Source organism: Odontesthes bonariensis, chromosome 8, assembly GCF_027942865.1.
Source record: "Odontesthes bonariensis isolate fOdoBon6 chromosome 8, fOdoBon6.hap1, whole genome shotgun sequence".
In the NCBI taxonomy this organism is placed as follows: domain Eukaryota; kingdom Metazoa; phylum Chordata; class Actinopteri; order Atheriniformes; family Atherinopsidae; genus Odontesthes; species Odontesthes bonariensis.
The window spans coordinates 22,348,410-22,368,071 of record NC_134513.1 but is presented as its reverse complement, the minus strand read 5'-3'; the positions used below and the strand labels follow the sequence as shown (position 1 = coordinate 22,368,071).

Here is a 19,662-nt window from a genome sequence, read left to right as displayed (position 1 = left end):
GTAGGCGAATAAACACACCTAAAACATCAGGCAATTGTGAGCATCTCCACTTTTGCAGTAAAGTAATGACCATCAAGGAATAGAGGTTCAATCCAGTGCATCAAATTCTTTCATGGGCAGAGGTGGAGTAGTGGATTAAACGTTATCAATAATTGTGATTGTAAGTTCATCACGCTGACATAATAGAATACGCTGTGTGACAAAAGCACCTTTGCAGACTCTCCTTCTCTTGACATAGACTGACATGGGACAATTCAGTCAAGTTTATCCCACGTGAAACTACCTCTTTTGCAACTTTCCATAAACTTTCAAAATGAGAATGAATGCCAGATAAAGAAACTTGTGAGTTGATTGTTTAACCTCAAGTCCAGACAACAGGTCTTTTGAACAAGTAGCTACGTGCTCATCACATATTTTAGCAAAGTCTGCAGGACCAATGAATGAGTGTGGGAAAGTGTGCCTAGGCTGACAGTACATGCATATTTCTGTTTTGAAGGCCTCGATGGCGCAGTAGGCAGCGCGTCAGTCTCATTATCTGAAGGGCGTGAGTTCGACCCTCACACGGGGCAGGTGTTTTGATGTGTTTATAGCACTTCACCTCAGTAACAGCTGGAAACTTGGCTCCGATTGCTCTCTGTTGGAGCTGAAGAAAGCCCACTCGGAAGCTCACTCACTCCAAAGTGTGGAAGGTGTCAAACACAAGTTATGGGCTTTCGAACCATCTCTTTTTTTTTTAAAAGCATTGAAATCAGATCTTTGTCTCCTTGTGTCAAAGCCAAGTTATGGGGATTCGAACCATCGCTCTTTTAGAGATGCCTTGCAATCAGATATTTGTCGCCTTTCAGTTTCTCCTTCCTTTATTATCTACTTAAACTTGTCATGTCAGACACATTTTTCTTCGGTTTTGCCGTTCTCGCCCCCCATAGATGTCACAGGGGGCTGCAGATTAGAATATCGTATTTCCTACCATCCACTTATTTGATTGCCATGCAATCCATGTGAGCTGGGCAAGTGGCTATCCCATACCTTTAGCAAAGTCTGCAGGACCAATGAATGGGTGGGGGAAAGTGAGCCTAGACTGACAATACATGCATATTTATGTTTTGCAGGCCACGTTGGTCTAAATCTCACCTCCAATAGGCTTTGCACTTCTCTATTCTTTCCCATGTAAATAGTCAGTGCCCCCAAAATGCATTGTCCTTTTGGCATTGTGTGAGCACTACAAGTCAAACTGTTTAGATGTTTTGTCACTATGGCATAGGACTACCTAACAGAATACAATAGTGTATAAAACGGAAGGAAAAACGTTTCACAGTAAGAGTAGCCTCAAAGCACACACAATACACTCATACCAACCATTTTTATTCACACAAATACTGTGAAGTACGTAACTTCCATACAGTATAGTATTGTAGAAGGAAAAGAAAAATATACATAGCTCACATATACTGTAATATAAACACAAACAAAAAACAAGCTAAATTATGTGGCTATGAATGATGACATGATCTATAATTATGGCCCGAATTTCATCTGGGACAGCACGGTGTCTTCGTGCTCCTCGGCCTTTTCCCCCTATTCCACCACTGCGCATCCTCACTCCTCCTTTTCTTCTTCTTCTTCTTCTGCTGGTGAGAGGAGTGTGAGTGGAAGAGCTGAGAGAAAAGCTAAGTGTAAAGGTGGTTTTTCTACCCATTATTCACTATCCTTGTTTTCTCTGTTAAATGTTTCATTAGTTGTGTTAGTTCTGCGTACATTGTGTAGTCTTGTGAGGTTAATTTCGAGGTTTTTTTCGCATTTGTTTGGTGCGCTTCCCGGCCGCAATGGCGTCTGGCGGCTTCTCCATGCTGTCCCGGAAGCACGGCATCAGAGTCGGTGCCGGCTCTCCGTGCAGCGTGGAGGAAGTAGCGCTGGCCGTGGGGCAGGTGATCGGGCACGGTTCGGTAAAGTCCGCTGCCCGCATGAACAGTGCGGTGGTTTTATTTCTAGCGAAGGTGGAGCAGGTGCACAGCCTGGTGGAGGCGGGCATCACCAGGGGCGCCGCCAGGCGGGGAAAGGTGATAACGTTTCTAAGGGCCCAGCGGCCTGGGGGGCCCTCGGAGGTAGTGATAATATAATATTAATATTGTTGCCCATTCTTAGAATTTTCTAATGAATTACAACATTTTTAAAGGAAAATAAACTAATTAAACACAGTTTTCGATTTCAATAACTTTTCTTTAGTTCTTTGGCATATTGACATTTACTCGGCCCTCCCCCTCTTGCAAAATGGTGCGGTCCAGTTCTGATCGAATTGTAGTTGAACGCATCCGAAATGCAGTCAGGTGTACGGAGCGGCTGTCTGAAACACATGATGGACGGTGAGCTGACTGAAATAATCTAGAATGAAGTCGGGTTATCAGAAGCGGAAGGAAAGACGGGAGAAAGACGAGAGGGCCAGTAGAGGCAGGCAACTGGTCACTCAGTTTTTCTCAAAGAAAGGTAAGTTCACTCACTGACTTTGAGCATTCAAACACTGGATGTTAGCGAATGGTAGGCTAACATATTAATATACATCTAACTTGGATGTATAACTGAAACCTGCATGCTTTAACCTTTTCCTGTATTAACTTATCTTGCATTCATCACTGATACAGAGCCAGGCTCCACATCAGGCAATGTTGCAGCGGCCAGTGACACCACCACTGCTGAAGTGCAGCAGGACAGGACGAGGACCAGCAGTGAAGATGGTGAGAAAGTAGCAAAGAGTACCATGTCACTTTAAAATTGATTCACAATAAGATGTTTCCCTTCTTTTAAGGGTTACACTTTTACAGCTAAGTATGGAGTCAATTTGATTGCATGCATAACTGTAACTTGCATGCATTTAACTTTTCTATGCATTAACGTCCGTGCATCACTAACCTGCATGCTTTAACTAAACTCCATTTGAATCCATGATACAGAACCAAGCCCCTCATCAGGCCATGGTGACGACAACAGGGCCAGTGCCAGCAGTGCAGATGACAGCGCAGCACAGAGTAAGGAGCAAGAGCAGGAGGGGGCAGGGTTAATGGACATTTGCCAGTCTGAAAGTGAGGATCTACTTTTAAATGATCCAGGGTTGTGGCCAGTAAAGCTCATGGACAGTGACATAACTGGTATTGTCAGGAAATTGGCTACTACAGAGTCAAAGCAATTCTGAAGGGAAATCTTTTCCAGAGTACTTGAGGTACACAAAGGCAGCAAATGGCAGGGAAAGAATGTTTTTTATTCATATTGTGCATTTCAGGAGGTTTGTGATCATTCAAAGAGGCACCACTGAGGACGCTGTGATGGTGGTAACAGAGCTGAACTTTGACTTTAAGTGCTGGATCAAACTTCTGTTGGCCGTACCTCCTCACGCCATATCCTGATCCAGGAAAAAGGGCATGTGCACATGCACATGCACATGCACATGCACATGCTAAAACAAGGGCACGGATAGAAATGACCTTTGGCCAATTAAATACAGGTTCATTGCTTAAAATTCTCAAGCACCATAGCTGACTTCTGACAGAGCCATCTTAAATTTTATAGTATACTTCATATTTTATACATTTTGTCTTGTGGACAACTTTTCAGGCTCAAGTCTTTTCTTCGTTGAGTTCCAGTGCCTGAAAGGACTCAGTTTCTCCTGACACAGTGAGGGACCTGTACAGGGACACATATTTCCTTTGATCCTTATTGTTGTGACTTTTGAGTTAGAACTTCTTTTCATAAGTTAGCAGTGACACAGTAGCAGTTTAAGTCAGAGCAAGTGTAAGAAGGCTAAATGGACAGAGATGATTAATAACTTTCCACACGTTTAGCTCATGGCACCCCACTGTGAATATAAATGTAAAAAACACATTTCTAACACTTTGCATGAATCGTAAAATAATGACAAGTTTGAGTTCAAGTTGTGTTGAATTGTTTAATTATTATTACATGTTTCTCAAGCTGTGGAGAGAAAACAGAATTAAATACAGTTCACAACACGAAATTCTCCTTTATCTGAATTTATACTAACATCCCTCTCCAGTTTCATAATCTCTAGCTTGATCTCTTTTATTTTCAGTTTCTTGTGTTCCATATCTAGTTTGGTGCTCTCTTTATTGGACAAACACATTTCTTCAAAGGCTACTTACCACTCTGAAATATTTTGCTGTGCTTTACCTTCACCTGCTGCCAGGTACGCTTTTGGCTGTTAAGATAGCTCCTGTTGAGATGTAACAGTGAAAAAATAATATGTGGGTCACACACTCACGATAATATAGTCACAAAGTATGATGATGCGTGTCGATTATTGGGTTATTAATAAACTGAGCAGGGCCAGTATATGTGGGCTGTACATCGCATCCAGAGATAATTCAGCATGCTTTATGTAAACAAATTATAACACAAAGAGGAGAGCATAAATACATGAGGACAGTAAAATAAATGTCTAACAATTGAAACTTTCAGAACTTAAGTGTTTAGTCTGTCAGCAGTTAGCCTGGCCATGCCGTTTCTTCGCTTTTTTGATCGCAGCTGTATTATCATATCTGGTGATGACACTTTTAAAATCCTCATACAGCTCCATCAGCATTATTTATTCAGCTGCCGAAAAAATTAGAGCTGATGTCTTGCTCTCCTTTTCTGCCATTTCCTTTGTTCCACCATCCACTTGTCAGGGCTTCTTACGTTCCTCGTGCACTCACACTTAGCTAGGCTATGTAAGCCTCGCTTGGATTAGCCTCGCTGAGATGCAGCTGAAATGTCTTTGTGGAGCAACTTGAGGCTTAATTGGGAGATGGTGCTAGTTCAAGCGATGATTTCTGGCTATAGCCTGGCTTTCTTTAGCTACTTTCGAGGAATACCCCCCTGGTTGTTGACCAGTGGATTTGTTGGTATACACACTCGTCCCTGGGTGGGCTCGAACCACCAACCTTTCGGTTAACAGCCGAACGCTCTAACCTATTGCGCCACAGAAACTCTTCCTGGCTTTTGTTGGCAGTGGCCGTGGCTTTGAGCTTGACTGCCCCCTCATGGCGGTAGATGCAAGCTTTCTGTATTTTTGCGTGATGAGACTCGAGTGAACTGCTGCTGATCTATGTCAAACTTGAACCAAAAAGTGGAGGTGCTATACAGCAAGATTACCAGTTACAATACAATTGTAATATCTCTCATCAAACAGCTCAGCATGTTTTGGCACCTTAACTCTTCTCAACCAAATGACTTAAAGGATAACTTGAGGGTTCAGTGGGACAAGTTACCCATTACAGATATCGATTTGCTACCAAAACTACAACTGGTTGCTAACTGGTAGATTTGTTGGTACACACACTCGCCCCTGGGTGGGCTTGAACCACCAACCTTTCGGTTAACCGCCGAACGCGCTAACCTATTGCGCCAAAGCTGGGGAACAATAGTCTGTTAAGGGGGGGGAAGAAAGGAAAGAAGGGGGAAGAAGGGAGGGGGAAAGAAAGAGGAAGAAGAATGCGGCTGATCCTAGAGTCGCGAGTTCGATCCCCCCAGTCGCATATTATGTTTTAATGAAACGGCTCAAACTATAGTATTGTTTTAAAGTATGTATAAAGTATATAAAGTATGTATATTTCCTAAAGCATTTTCTGAGTGAAGTGAGTGATAAATTGTTCCTAGTTTATGCATAAAATTATCACTAATATTTCAGAATCAATAGCAGCTCATATTTATTCACAGTAAAAGATCATAGACCTTATCTGTTTTTAAAGAACCAAATATTTATTTGTCAACAACAAAAACAGTGAATTAAACAATTTTTTAACCTAAAAAAACTAAAAACTGTGAACAATCTTAGCATTTACTTTACAAATTTACAAATTTGAAACAGTTGGACTTTGTACACAATCACAATAACAAAAAACATGTAGTATCATCACTAAATAAAATAAATAACCCTCTGTGAAATAAATTAAAAGATTGAGAGGTCTGAAACAGCAGTAACTATATACAATAAAAAAAGTTTGTAAATGCTAAAAAAGTATAAATGAGTACACACTTATGTCTTCTTTTTAATTTCTTCCAGCCACTGCTCTTTAGTTAGAGTTCCACCAGAGGGACAGTAAATTTGCCCTCTATATTGGCTGGGTCCTGTTGCAGCAATTCTGAACTGCCCGCATTTTTTGCACGTGTTGTGCAAAACTTTGCGGGTCAGTTTCCGGGGTGCTCTATTAGGGTGAGTGGAGCCTGCTATGGGAGCCGGAGCAGGGGCCAGAGGAGGGACCAAAACAGGAGCCAGAGCAGGAGCCAGAGCAGGAGCATGTGGAGGAGTGGCAGAGAACGTCCAAAAACTCTGTGTCTGTAAAGTAGTGGGGACAACATGAACCTGAGGCCTTTTGGGTGGAGCAGGGAGAAGCTGCCGCTGTCCTGGTGGATTTGTATCATCGGTAAATTTTAGCTTTCTTTTTAATTTGGCCTGTCCCACAGTGTTAGGGGGTAAACTGTAAATATGTGTTGGTTCTGAATGTGGTATGGCATAATGGGGACGTATATTGGCGGGGAGAAGTGGGTCAGCAGCTACAGAAAACCGGCTAGGAAGGTTTAGCCCTTGTTGCACCACAGCCGTTTCCTGCCTTTTCACCCTTTGATTACGCCACTGAACCAGGGTGGTGTAGCTCACATCCACCAGCTGCAAGGTAGTCTGCTGCATGATAGCTCCGTTTGCTAAAATGAGCTGCCTGATCTTTCTGTAGTCCTGAAGGATCAGATCCCATCTTGAGAATGTGCCTGTCCCTCTTTTTTTTGGACTACGATGGATCCTGCAGAGGCGAACAAAGATGGGCTCCACTAGGCGGCAGCAGTCTGGCCATTGGGCAGATGGGGCTGTGGTTGTTAAGGCATGACGCTTCACACTTTCCACCCCAGGGGTAAATTCCTGCCTCTTTTTGGGGGACCTAAACCTCCCAGTGTTCAGCTTGTCTTGGTGCCTTGCAGCAAATACCACCCTCTGCTTGTCAAAGTCCAGCAGGCTCTGCCACAGAGCAACAATGCTGCTCAACTACACAGGGAAATAACACAACTGTACATGAGGACACAGCAATGTTCAAGTGAGCTGAGGAGTGTGCATAGTGCATGTATGCAGCAAGCAACAACACGTTACTGACCTCCTGGTTGCTCAGCGTCAGAGAGGTTTTGTTCCTCAGCTCCACCAGATAAGCTGTCCACTTTGTCCAGGCCTGGTACGCCTGCCTCATCTAAACCCTAAGACAACACAACCAACAGAACAGATATTAGTTAAAGGACATTTTGTTCAAGTTTTCTTTTATCTATCTACTATTCTACAGTTTACAATATATTTCACACCTCAGACATACGGCCAGCTATGGCAGGCTGGGTGGAGGGAGCAGGCTGGGTGGAGGGAGCAGGCTGGGTGGAGAAAGCAGGCTGGGTGGAGAAAGCAGGCTGGGTAGAGAAAGCAGACTGGGTGGAGAAAGCAGGCTGGGCGGAGGGACCAGGTTGGGTGGAGGGAGCAGGCTGGGTGGAGGGAGCAGGCTGGGTAGAGAAAGCAGACTGGGTGGAGAAAGCAGGCTGGGCGGAGGGACCAGGTTGGGTGGAGGGAGCAGGCAGGATGGAGGGAGCAGGCTGGATGGAGGGAGCAGCCTGGATGGAGGGAGCAGGCTGGGCGGAGGGAGCAGGCAGGATGGAGGAAGCAGGCAGGGCGGAGGGAGCAGGCTGGGTGGAGGGAGCAGGCTGGGTGGAGGGAGCAGGCAGGATGGAGGAAGCAGGCAGGGCGGAGGGAGCAGGCTGGGTGGAGGCAGCAGGCTGGGTGGAGGGAGCAGGCTGGGTGGAGGAAGCAGGCTGGGTGGAGGCAGCAGGCTGGGTGGAGGGAGCAGGCTGGGTGGAGGAAGCAGGCTGGGTGGAGGCAGCAGGTTGGGTGGAGGGAGCAGGTTTGGTGGAGAAAGCAGGCTGGGTGGAGGGAGCAGGTTTGGTGGAGAAAGCAGGCTGGGTGGATGGGGCAGGTTGGGTGGAGGGAGCAGGTTGGGTGGAGGGAGCAGGTTGGGTGGAGAAAGCAGGCTGGGTGGATGGGGCAGGTTGGGTGGAGGGAGCAGGTTGGGTGGAGGGAGCAGGTTGGGTGGAGAAAGCAGGCTGGGTGGAGGGAGCAGGCTGGATGGAGGGAGCAGGCTGGGTGGAGGGAGCAGGTTGGGTGGAGGGAGCAGGTTGGGTGGAGGCAGCAGGTTGGGTGGAGGCAGCAGGTTGGGTGGAGGCTTGGAGCTGTGAGGTTGCAGAGGAAAGCGTCTCACCTTGAAGTCCTGACACCAGTAAGTCCAGAGCATCTTCATCATGAAGCCTTCATCTTCCTCTCCTTCACTCGCGGCCACATCTTCCAGAAGCCCGTCAGTCTCTTCCGAGTCAGGCTGTGCTTTCAGAGGCTCGCCCGTTTGACTTAACAGGCAGCCAACAGCCAGCAGCTCACCTACGGAAACATAACAAACACACACACAGATAGGAAAACACTTCTTTACTCTTCATACATATTAGTGACTCAGTCATACAAACAGTTTTTTTTACCTTCACAGACATCATTTTGAAGTACCTGTGTATTTTGCTGGAGGTGTGAAGTTGGGGACGTATTCTCGGCCGAGCACCTTCAGGCTGTTGTTGATGCATCGTGTCGTGTCTCCATCATATGTGAGAAGACACGACGGCTCGCCGCTCACTGCTGCAGCGCCCCGATCCTGATTCCACCTGTTAAGGCCTTCCAGGAGATAGAGCTGGAAATTCAGCAGATTTGCACTGGTTCCTGAAAAAAACAAGCAAAACAACATATTTATGTCTTAGAAAAATTGCTTGTTAATCCAGTTTTGATATCAAATCCAGCTAAGAGGTGTAATCATGTAGAGAGGGACTTACCAGGAATAAACCTGTTCAAATGGCAGTGAACTGACTCGAGCGATGTTGATCCTCGGGCACAGCGGCAGCTGCTGAGCTTGATGCCACTCTTGTTCCTGCTGCCTACTTCAGTGTACAACGGAATCCCTGGAACATCCTGGATGCATTTTATGTGCCGTTTTTGCACACGCCAGATGTGATCCATCCTCACTTCATCCAGCAGAGGAACACCCATCAGGTCTCTCCCTTTTGGACCCCTTAGCTCCTCCAGCAGCCGTTCTAGTTGTACAAGAGTTGATTCCTCTCCCCGAGTCCTCCTACGGCAGAAAGTACTCAACTCTTTTTTTGTTATTTGGCTGTCCACCATGGATCTGGTTATACCAGGTCTCTGTTCTTGCTGGAGCTGGTTTGTTTTAGATCTCCGGAGGAGGTCGAGGTCCCCTGCATCCCACTCAAAGATGCACGAGGAGAGGGCCCTCATGAAAGCAGGATACAGGGGATGAGCATCTGTCGTACATCCCACAGCCAGCCGCCGCATGAAATCCCAAATGTCAAGTCGTATGTGGAGATCTGGCCACTCCCCAAACCTGGCCTGCAGCTTGCTCAGCCCCTCAGATATACAGCAGCCACAGTCCACATAAAGCACCTTGGGAGGTGCAACCGCAGCCTGGCGGTACCGCTCCATCAGGCCAGCAGCCATCCTGTCCAGTCCTGGACCCTCCTGCACAGTCAGGACACTATTTAAGATTTGGCCCAGCTCGTTGCCCACAGAAGACACCCACAGGGCCGTTCCTTTGCTGTGTCCTGCCAGCTTCTTTGTGATCTACAATTAAAAATGTGATGTTAAATCTCACAGTTTGTCTTGTCATTAGAAACCACTGTATGCCATAGATTTCATTGCATTTTTTATGCACTTTATACAATAAACATTTCACAAATAATTAGAATTAAACAAGTTTAGTTGTTTGTGAAATTAGAAAAAATTAGTGTGATCTACCAAACCTTTTTAAATTAGTGTATTTAATACTCTCACATTACAAAGTAGTTTTTCTAGGAGCATATGATAATAATAATGATGATGATAATTATAATTGTTATTATCATTACATTATTACTCACCTTTTTGGTGGAGTCCAACTTTAAGATGGTGCCCAAGGTGGATGTGAGGCTGGCCTTGATGTGGTCTATGCGTGACAGGATGTCTCTGCCATACACAGACAGCAACCAGCGAGCAGTGGGGACATCAGCGGGCTCTGGGGGCTCCTGGCACACAACTGGGAACAGGCTGGGCCCATTAACAAAGTTAGAGCACTCTTCAAAATAGTGCCCCAACCTATCCAGCCATTCCTCCCCGTGGTTTTCTTTCAGCTGTTTTAACAGCCGTGCAGAGCTGTTGCCCTGAGTCCGATCCCGCATCAGGCGGATGACAGGTATGTCACAGGCATACCTGGAATTCAGATTAATAAAGTATTTAGTTTACAGTTACATTTACAGATCTATTTATTTTCTATGCCTCAAGTTACCATTTTACAAAATGTTTTACTAACTTCTGGGTCAGGATAAACCGGAACAGCTTTTGGTGCGGCAAGTCCAGCTGATCCCGGATGGTCTGGGACGTTGATAGGTATGTGAGATTGCACCCACTCCGCTTGAGTGTCTCCGTCACCAGCAGGTAAAACCTATCAATATCCAGGACCTTCCGAGCCCTTTTGTGGATACCAGCACCTGTAAGATGCTTCCCACAGGCTTGGCAGAACACCCTGACCTTCCACTGATAATAGGACATCCACACCAGAAGCCGATGGGCTGGCACAGGAGGCTCATACCAGAGCTTCAAATCTGGGCGCAGTTTGCCAGAGCGAAAGAGGGTATTTGAAATCCATCTTTGGTCCTGCACAGGGATGGTTTTCCTCATTTCACTCGGCAACCAGAAAGAAGCTGCATCCCCGGCTGCTGCTGACTGTAACAGTGACGTTCCAGGCTCCCCCTGAAAACAGCACAAGAGATTTGGAAATCTGCATAAATATGTCTCATTAAAGAAGACTTAGAACTCCATTACTTTAATGAAGACATACTACTGTACTCACAGATGAAACAGTCTCGCAGGTGTGTGCCGGGGAAGATGGAGCAATGCTAGGGCTCCTCACAGAGGACGGAGATGGGATAGGGGTCCTCACAGAGGACGGAGATGGGCTGGAGGTCCTCACAGAGGATGGAGATGGGATAGGGGTCCTCACAGAGGACGGAGATGGGCTGGAGGTCCTCACAGAGGATGGAGATGGGATAGGGGTCCTCACAGTGGACGGAGATGGGATAGGGGTCCTCACAGAGGACGGAGATGGGCTGGAGGTCCTCACAGAGGATGGAGATGGGCTAGGTGTTTTCCGGGCTACCAAGTTGTGCTTCAGTGAATCCGAAAAAGACCCACCAAAATGGGATTTAGTGAACTGAAATGACAAATGTACACTCATGTAAAGTAAATCCAATATGAATCCCATCTTCAAAATAAGCATAAAAATGTGTCCTTCGAAAACTGTTATTACAGTTTGTTGCACAAGGCTAAATTAATCATACAAAGTATTTAGCAGGGAAACAAAAACATTTACCATTGACAAAGATGGAGGGGACCTCAAAAAGGACCGTGGGGCTGGAGCTGTATCAGCAGAAGAAGATGGTGAAGCCATAGAGTGTTGGGTCACAGGAGGAGGAGGTGGAGGTGGAGGTGGAGGAGGAGGAGGAGGAGGAGAAGGAGGAGGAGGAGGAGGAGGAGGAGGAGGAGGAGGAGGAGGCTGCAGTGCAGGCTACAAAAACATATATATTCTAAGTTAAAAGCCATCATTCACTAGAATTGTAAAAGACAAGACATAGCTGTGAAAATGACTTATCGTAATCAGATTTAATTTTAAACCAGTTTACCTTAGCAGAGTGAAAGCCACAGTCACAGGTCATAGACCCTCCAAAAAGAGTGGTCTGACCTCATGTTTGCATGGGGCATTTTTCTATCTGAAACATTACAGCATCATCTCATTAATGACAATTACTCATGTCTCTTCTTTTTTGTAGTGGCTTTACTTTACCTTCTGATAGAGATCATGCCATTTCTTCTGCCTCGGGGCTGGTCTATTTCCGGCGTTTGAAGGCCAAACCCCATTGCTGGCAAATGCCCTAAGCCTTGCCATCCACTCCTCATATCCCATTCCTTTATGGCTCTTTGGCTTGGAGCTCATCTGAAGAAAACATTAGAAATGAGGAGAATCAAACATAACAAAGTATTTATGCACTTTATACAGTTAACAATTGGTACAACATAAAAGCATTAAAAAAATCCATATCAATAATATTTCTATACCAACAATAATTACAGTCAATTACTTATCTATCTATCTATCTATCTATCTATCTATCTATCTATCTATCTATCTATCTATCTATCTATTGACATTTTAAGGTTACTACTATGCTATAAAGTTAAATGTGTCATTATACTTTGCTCACAGAACGCGACATCATAATAACACTATTTTATTTAATCTATGGTATATTATTTTTAGCTGTTTAGCTATATTAATACGACGTTTGTTTGAATGGAAGGATATATAAGAAACAATATAACTTGATACTTACTGTAAGACTGTTTTTTTAAGTCGGCAGAGACAACGGCTCGATGAAAAATCCCTCTTCTGTAACGGCTAACTTTTATAATCCTCTAACCTAACGAAGACAAAATCTTTAATTTGTTTTTTTGTTTGTTTTGTTGGAGGAGGGGGAGCGGGAGGGGAGGGGAGGTCAACTCCAAGTTAGGGCTTCACCTTGATTGGCCAATTTCCATTGTGAGCTCCGGCGTTGCTAGGCTCGTATATCGTCACGGTGATTGGCCGAGCTCCATTGTGAGCTCGGGCGCTGATAAGCTAGTATATCGTCACGGTGATTGGCCGAGCTCCATTGTGAGCTCGGGCGTTGATAGGCTCGGTCCATTGTGAGTCGGTGAGACATTGGCTAAACCGTTCAATGTGAGAATGGAGAAGGGCGAAGCCTATTGGAGGGGAGATGCAGACTAACGTGATCGAGGTAGCGCCACCTTAGCAAATCTGATAGAGAGTGGAACAGTCTTTCGTAAAACAGCATATTCCAAAAGCTTTGAAAGGATTGACGGAGTTGGCCAAAAGAGCCTCTGTATACAAAAGCTTGGCACATCCTTCGAGCCGGAATTGAACCAGCGACCTAAGGATAACAGTTGTTGGGCACCTACAGTCCTCCACTCTACCAACTGAGCTATCGAAGGGAGCAAAGCTGACATCCTTGTCATGAATCCTGTATGAATGCATGTAACCAGGCTTAAGATGCGTATCATGGGACACCTGCAGTTCTCTGCTGTACCAAATGAGTTATGGAAGGGAGCCAGGGGCTTGGGCCTGTTTATCAGTTAAATAAACACAAAAAGTGATGACAAACCATCAGTTTCAGATGCGTTTCATATCAAATCAGCCTCAGTTTCTATCATGCATTTAGTCGTTACAGAAACATATCTGGCATCTATCTGGGAAAGTCTCCACATCGTCCAACACAGATGTTGATCCTCAATATACCCTCACATTGTCCAGCGCAAAAGTCCAGCCTTTTTGTTTGGTTCTTTTTTTGTTAGGTCTATCCACCCATTCATTTGGCACACGATTTTCATCTTCTGTTGTTAGGATGTTTATACTTTGGGTGTGGCGGTGTGTGAAAACCCTCCCTTTAGAAGAGCTAAAAAACACAGAACATATGCGTTCTTGGCGACTCATTAAAAAGGCACTATTTCTCATTGGGGCCTGTTTGATACTTTGACCCCTTTTATGCTCTTTAAATGGTTAGACCTTCTGCATTTGTGCTGTTTGATTCTTTCAGACCTTTGATACGGGACAGGGGCCTGTAGACAAAATTATTTTTTTAAAAGTTTAAGAAATCTAAGTTGAAAGTGGGATCTTTTTTCAGCGATGCAAACAAATTCTGTCGGGGGGTTGCCGTGACCCGGATTCGAACCGGGGTTGCTGCGACCACAACGCAGAGTACTAACCACTATACGATGACGGCCGGTTGTGGGTTTTTGTCGTGTGTGGCTTTGATGTGATCCGAAACACCTTCGTATCCCAAGGATAGCATATGTAGCTCTGCGGCATGTGGCTGGCAGGCATGGTTTTTTTTTGTGTTTGTAGCAAAATCATTGACAGCAGAGATAAAGAGGAAGACGAGCTTTCCATACGGTGTGGGGTCAGCCACATGTGTTGCAAGACAACGCAATGTGAGGTATCTTTGGGGCGTAAGTGAGCTGGGATACCCAGGGAGTATAAGGTTTAAAGCGATCCTGTTCTAAAGCAGTGGGAGAAGTGAGAGACTAAAACCAGCGTGCCGAGCTAGCCAGGAGTTGAACCTAGAATCTTCTGATCCGTAGTGAGACTCGTTATCCATTGCGCCACTAGCCCTTAGCAAATCTGATAGAGAGTGGAACAGTCTTTCGTAAAACTGCATATTGCAAAAGCTTTGAAAGGATTGACGGAGTTGGCCAAAAGAGCCTCTGTATACAAAAGCTTGGCACATCCTTCGAGCCGGAATTGAACCAGCGACCTAAGGATAACTGTTGTTGGGCACCTACAGTCCTCCGCTCTACCAACTGAGCTATCGAAGGGAGCAAAGCTGACATCCTTGTCATGAATCCTGTATGAATGCATGTAACCAGGCTTAAGATGCGTATCATGGGACACCTGCAGTTCTCTGCTGTACCAAATGAGTTATGGAAGGGAGCCAGGGGCTTTGGCCTGTTTATCAGTTAAATAAACACAAAAAGTGATGAGAAACCATCAGTTTCAGATGAGTTTCAGATCAAATCAGCCTCAGTTTCTATCATGCATTTAGTCGTTACAGAAACATATCTGGCATCTATCTGGGAAAGTCTCCACATCGTCCAACACAGATGTTGATCCTCAATATACCCTCACATTGTCCAGCGCAAAAGTCCAGCCTTTTTGTTTGGTTCTTTTTTTGTCAGGTCTATCCACCCATTCATTTGGCACACGATTTTCATCTTCTGTTGTTAGGATGTTTATACTTTGGGTGTGGCGGTGTGTGAAAACCCTCCCTTTAGAAGAGCTAAAAAACACAGAACATATGCGGCCTTGGCGACTCATTAAAAAGGCACTATTTCTCATTGGGGCCTGTTTGATACTTTGACCCCTTTTATGCTCTTTAAATGGGCAGACCTTCTGCATTTGTGCTATTTGATTCTTTCAGACCTTTGATACGGGACAGGGGCCTGTAGACAAAATTATTTTTTTAAAAGTTTAAGAAATCTAAGTTGAAAGTGGGATCTTTTTTAAGCGATGCAAACAAATTCTGTCGGGGGGTTGCCGTGACCCAGATTCGAACCGGGGTTGCTGCGACCACAACGCAGAGTACTAACCACTATACGATGACGGCCGGTTGTGGGTCTTTGTCGTGTGTGGCTTTGATGTGATCCGAAACACCTTCGTATCCCAAGGATACTATATGTAGCTCTGCGGCATGTGGCTGGCAGGCATGTTTTTTTTTTTGTGTTTGTAGCAAAATCATTGACAGCAGAGATAAAGAGGAAGACGAGCTTTCCTTACGGTGTGGGGTCAGCCACATGTGTTGCAAGACAACACACTGTGAGGTATCTTTGGGGCGTAAGTGAGCTGGGATACCCAGAGAGTAAAAGGTTTAAAGCGATCCTGTTCTAAAGCAGTGGGAGAAGTGAGAGACTAAAACCAGCATGCTGAGCTAGCCAGGAGTTGAACCTAGAATCTTCTGATCCGTAGTCAGACGCATTATCCATTGCGCCACTAGCCCTTAGCAAATCTGATAGAGAGTGGAACAGTGTTTCGTAAAACTGCATATTCCAAAAGCTTTGAAAGGATTGACGGAGTTGGCCAAAAGAGCCTCTGTATACAAAAGCTTGGCACATCCTTCGAGCCGGAATTGAACCAGCGACCTAAGGATAACTGTTGTTGGGCACCTACAGTCCTCCGCTCTACCAACTGAGCTATCGAAGGGAGCAAAGCTGACATCCTTGTCATGAATCCTGTATGAATGCATGTAACCAGGCTTAAGATGCGTATCATGGGACACCTGCAGTTCTCTGCTGTACCAAATGAGTTATGGAAGGGAGCCAGGGGCTTTGGCCTGTTTATCAGTTAAATAAACACAAAAAGTGATGACAAACCATCAGTTTCAGATGCGTTTCATATCAAATCAGCCTCAGTTTCTATCATGCATTTAGTCGTTACAGAAACATATCTGGCATCTATCTGGGAAAGTCTCCACATCGTCCAACACAGATGTTGATCCTCAATATACCCTCACATTGTCCAGCGCAAAAGTCCAGCCTTTTTGTTTGGTTCTTTTTTTGTCAGGTCTATCCACCCATTCATTTGGCACACGATTTTCATCTTCTGTTGTTAGGATGTTTATACTTTGGGTGTGGCGGTGTGTGAAAACCCTCCCTTTAGAAGAGCTAAAAAACACAGAACATATGCGGCCTTGGCGACTCATTAAAAAGGCACTATTTCTCATTGGGGCCTGTTTGATACTTTGACCCCTTTTATGCTCTTTAAATGGGCAGACCTTCTGCATTTGTGCTGTTTGATTCTTTCAGACCTTTGATACGGGACAGGGGCCTGTAGACAAAATTATTTTTTTAAAAGTTTAAGAAATCTAAGTTGAAAGTGCGATCTTTTTTCAGCGATGCAAACAAATTCTGTCGGGGGGTTGCCGTGACCCTGATTCGAACCTGGGTTGCTGCGACCACAACGCAGAGTACTAACCACTATACGACCACGGCCGGTTGTGGGTTTTTGTCGTGTGTGGCTTTGATGTGATCCGAAACACCTTCGTATCCCAAGGATAGCATATGTAGCTCTGCGGCATGTGGCTGGCAGGCATGGTTTTTTTTTGTGTTTGTAGCAAAATCATTGACAGCAGAGATAAAGAGGAAGACGAGCTTTCCTTACGGTGTGGGGTCAGCCACATGTGTTGCAAGACGACACACTGTGAGGTATCTTTGGGGCGTAAGTGAGCTGGGATTCCCAGGGAGTAAAAGGTTTAAAGCGATCCTGTTCTAAAGCAGTGGGAGAAGTGAGAGACTAAAACCAGCGTGCTGAGCTAGCCAGGAGTTGAACCTAGAATCTTCTGATCAGTAGTCAGACGCGTTCTCCATTGCGCCACTAGCCCTTAGCAAATCTGATAGAGAGTGGAACAGTCTTTCGTAAAACTGCATATTCCAAAAGCTTTGAAAGGATTGACGGAGTTGGCCAAAAGAGACTCTGTATACAAAAGCTTGGCACATCCTTCGAGCCGGAATTGAACCAGCGACCTAAGGATAACAGTTGTTGGGTACCTACAGTCCTCCGCTCTACCAACTGAGCTATCGAAGGGAGCAAAGCCAACATCCTTTTCATTAATCCTGTATGAATGCATGTAACCAGGCTTAAGATGCGTATCATGGGACACCTGTAGTTCTCTAGCCTGGGCGAAAGCCGACTGTTGACTCTGTCAAACAGTCTGGGAAAACCCAAGAGGAATCTGTTTCCATGGAGGGCGGGACCTTACCCAGCAACTTAAATTCATTGGAGTAACGGAGTTCCCTTAACCAATCATAATGTTTAGAAATGACGTTGGTTATGCGCCGAGGTTCATGCTTACTCTCGCGAGGCTGTAGCTCGCGAATCACGCTTCCCACATCCGCTTTCATTATACCGGTACCATTTGATAAATCAAACTTTTACCAAAGCCAGTTGGAAGGAGAGCTACGACATCCTTGCCACTAACAAAATTGACGAGGCATTCCTCTTGCTCTCGTTTTAATTGTGTAATGATCTCCAGAGTTGAGACAACTTCATGGATAGCTTCTAGCGTTCTTCCGTTGCCATGTTTATTTCCGCTGCGGTTGAACTACAATTATATGGACTACAATGGACTCCGCGCGTGAGTTCTGCGTCACCACTCGCAACTGTTTGCTGATTGGCAAAACACTGAGCGAACCGAGGTAGGGGGATTTGGCCAGACTATGTGCGGAGCCAAAATCTTTGGGCGGAAGTACGTAGGATGGCGTCGCCAGGCTAGCAGTTCTCTGCTGTACCAAATGAGTTATGGAAGGGAGCCAGGCGCTTGGGCCTGTTTATCAGTTAAATAAACACAAAAAGTGATGACAAACCATCAGTTTCAGATGCGTTTCAGATCAAATCAGCCTCAGTTTCTATCATGCATTTAGTCGTTACAGAAACATATCTGGCATCTATCTGGGAAAGTCTCCACATCGTCCAACACAGATGTTGATCCTCAATATACCCTCACATTGTCCAGCGCAAAAGTCCAGCCATTTTGTTTTGGTTCTTTTTTTGTCAGGTCTATCCATCCATTCATTTGGCACATGATTTTCATCTTCTGTTGTTAGGATGTTTATACTTTGGGTGTGGCGGTGTGTGAAAACCCTCCCTTTAGAAGAGCTAAAAAACACAGAACATATGTGGCCTTGGTGACTCATTAAAAAGGCACTATTTCTCATTGGGGCCTGTTTGATACTTTGACCCCTTTTATGCTCTTTAAATGGGCTGACCGTCTGCATTTGTGCTGTTTGATTCTTTCAGACCTTTGATACGGGACAGAGGCCTGTAGACAAATTATTTATTTAAAAAGTATAAGAAATCCAAGTTGAAAGTGGGATCTTTTTTCAGCGATGCAAACAATTTCGGTCGGGAGGTGGGGTTCGGGGTGGGATCATTGACAGCAGAGATAAAGAGGAAGACGAGCTTTCCTTAAGGTGTGGGGTCAGCCACATGTGTTGCAAGACGACACACTGTGAGGTATCTTTGGGGCGTAAGTGAGCTGGGATACCCAGGGAGTAAAAGGTTTAAAGCGATCCTGTTCTAAAGCAGTGGGAGAAGTGAGAGACTAAAACCAGCGTGCCGAGCTAGCCAGGAGTTGAACCTAGAATCTTCTGATCCGTAGTCAGACTCTTTATCCATTGCGCCACTAGCCCTTAGCAAATCTGATAGAGAGTGGAACAGTCTTTCGTAAAACAGCATATTCCAAAAGCTTTGAAAGGATTGACGGAGTTGGCCAAAAGAGCCTCTGTATACAAAAGCTTGGCACATCCTTCGAGCCGGAATTGAACCAGCGACCTAAGGATAACTGTTGTTGGACACCTACAATCCTCCGCTCTACCAACTGAGCTATCGAAGGGAGCAAAGCTGACATCCTTTTCATTAATCCTGTATGGATGCATGTAACCAGGCTTAAAGGGATAGTTCTTCTCTTTTGACATGAAGCTTTATAACATCCCATTCTAGAAATATTATTTAAGAACATTTTCTTACCCCCCGCGGCGTCCTGTGAGCTGAGTTACAGCCTCGTTTTGGGGGTGAAGTAAGTAGTCCGGCTAGTTGGCTGGGACTTCACATATAAAGCGTTTTTCTTCTCAAAAGAATATGCATTCAAAAGAGTAATACATTTCTATCACAAAATCTTATCTTGCGAAAAAGTTACACCTCACAATTGTTTGGCACTAGGTTGCAGTATCAATGCGCGCTGCCAACAGCTGCGCCTGTTTCACGGTGTTTACTGCTCGGAAAGTTAACGTAATCATGTCTGACTACGACACTGATGATGAAGACATCCCTTTTACCATAGAGCTAAAGGGATATCTTTATGAACCAGAATATACAGATGCCGAACTTCCCCAGATGGAGTTAGAACGGGCAGAGAGAGAGAGGAGGGACAGAGAAGTGGTCCCAGCTAAAGTTGGAGCCACAGCAACAGCTG

General features: G+C 45.2%; 8 non-coding genes across 8 annotated transcripts; 1 reads left to right on the top strand and 7 right to left on the bottom strand.

Annotated features, from left to right (window-relative positions):
- The first annotated feature begins 496 nt into the window (after window positions 1-496).
- Window positions 497-569, top strand: trnam-cau (transfer RNA methionine (anticodon CAU)). The gene has a single exon. It is a non-coding gene; the product is annotated as a tRNA-Met (tRNA).
- Window positions 570-13,046: 12,477 nt separating this feature from the next.
- trnay-gua (transfer RNA tyrosine (anticodon GUA)) lies at window positions 13,047-13,135 on the bottom strand. Its single transcript is given in 2 exon segments — window positions 13,047-13,082; window positions 13,099-13,135. It is a non-coding gene; the product is annotated as a tRNA-Tyr (tRNA).
- A 1,291-nt stretch (window positions 13,136-14,426) lies between these two features.
- trnay-gua (transfer RNA tyrosine (anticodon GUA)) lies at window positions 14,427-14,515 on the bottom strand. The gene is given in 2 exon segments: window positions 14,427-14,462; window positions 14,479-14,515. It is a non-coding gene; the product is annotated as a tRNA-Tyr (tRNA).
- A 1,105-nt stretch (window positions 14,516-15,620) lies between these two features.
- On the bottom strand, window positions 15,621-15,693 carry trnar-acg (transfer RNA arginine (anticodon ACG)). Its single transcript has one exon. It is a non-coding gene; the product is annotated as a tRNA-Arg (tRNA).
- Window positions 15,694-15,807: 114 nt separating this feature from the next.
- On the bottom strand, window positions 15,808-15,896 carry trnay-gua (transfer RNA tyrosine (anticodon GUA)). Its single transcript is given in 2 exon segments — window positions 15,808-15,843; window positions 15,860-15,896. It is a non-coding gene; the product is annotated as a tRNA-Tyr (tRNA).
- Window positions 15,897-17,000: 1,104 nt separating this feature from the next.
- trnas-acu (transfer RNA serine (anticodon ACU)) lies at window positions 17,001-17,073 on the bottom strand. The gene has a single exon. It is a non-coding gene; the product is annotated as a tRNA-Ser (tRNA).
- A 114-nt stretch (window positions 17,074-17,187) lies between these two features.
- trnay-gua (transfer RNA tyrosine (anticodon GUA)) lies at window positions 17,188-17,276 on the bottom strand. Its single transcript is given in 2 exon segments — window positions 17,188-17,223; window positions 17,240-17,276. It is a non-coding gene; the product is annotated as a tRNA-Tyr (tRNA).
- A 1,718-nt stretch (window positions 17,277-18,994) lies between these two features.
- On the bottom strand, window positions 18,995-19,083 carry trnay-gua (transfer RNA tyrosine (anticodon GUA)). The gene is given in 2 exon segments: window positions 18,995-19,030; window positions 19,047-19,083. It is a non-coding gene; the product is annotated as a tRNA-Tyr (tRNA).
- Window positions 19,084-19,662: the final 579 nt, after the last annotated feature.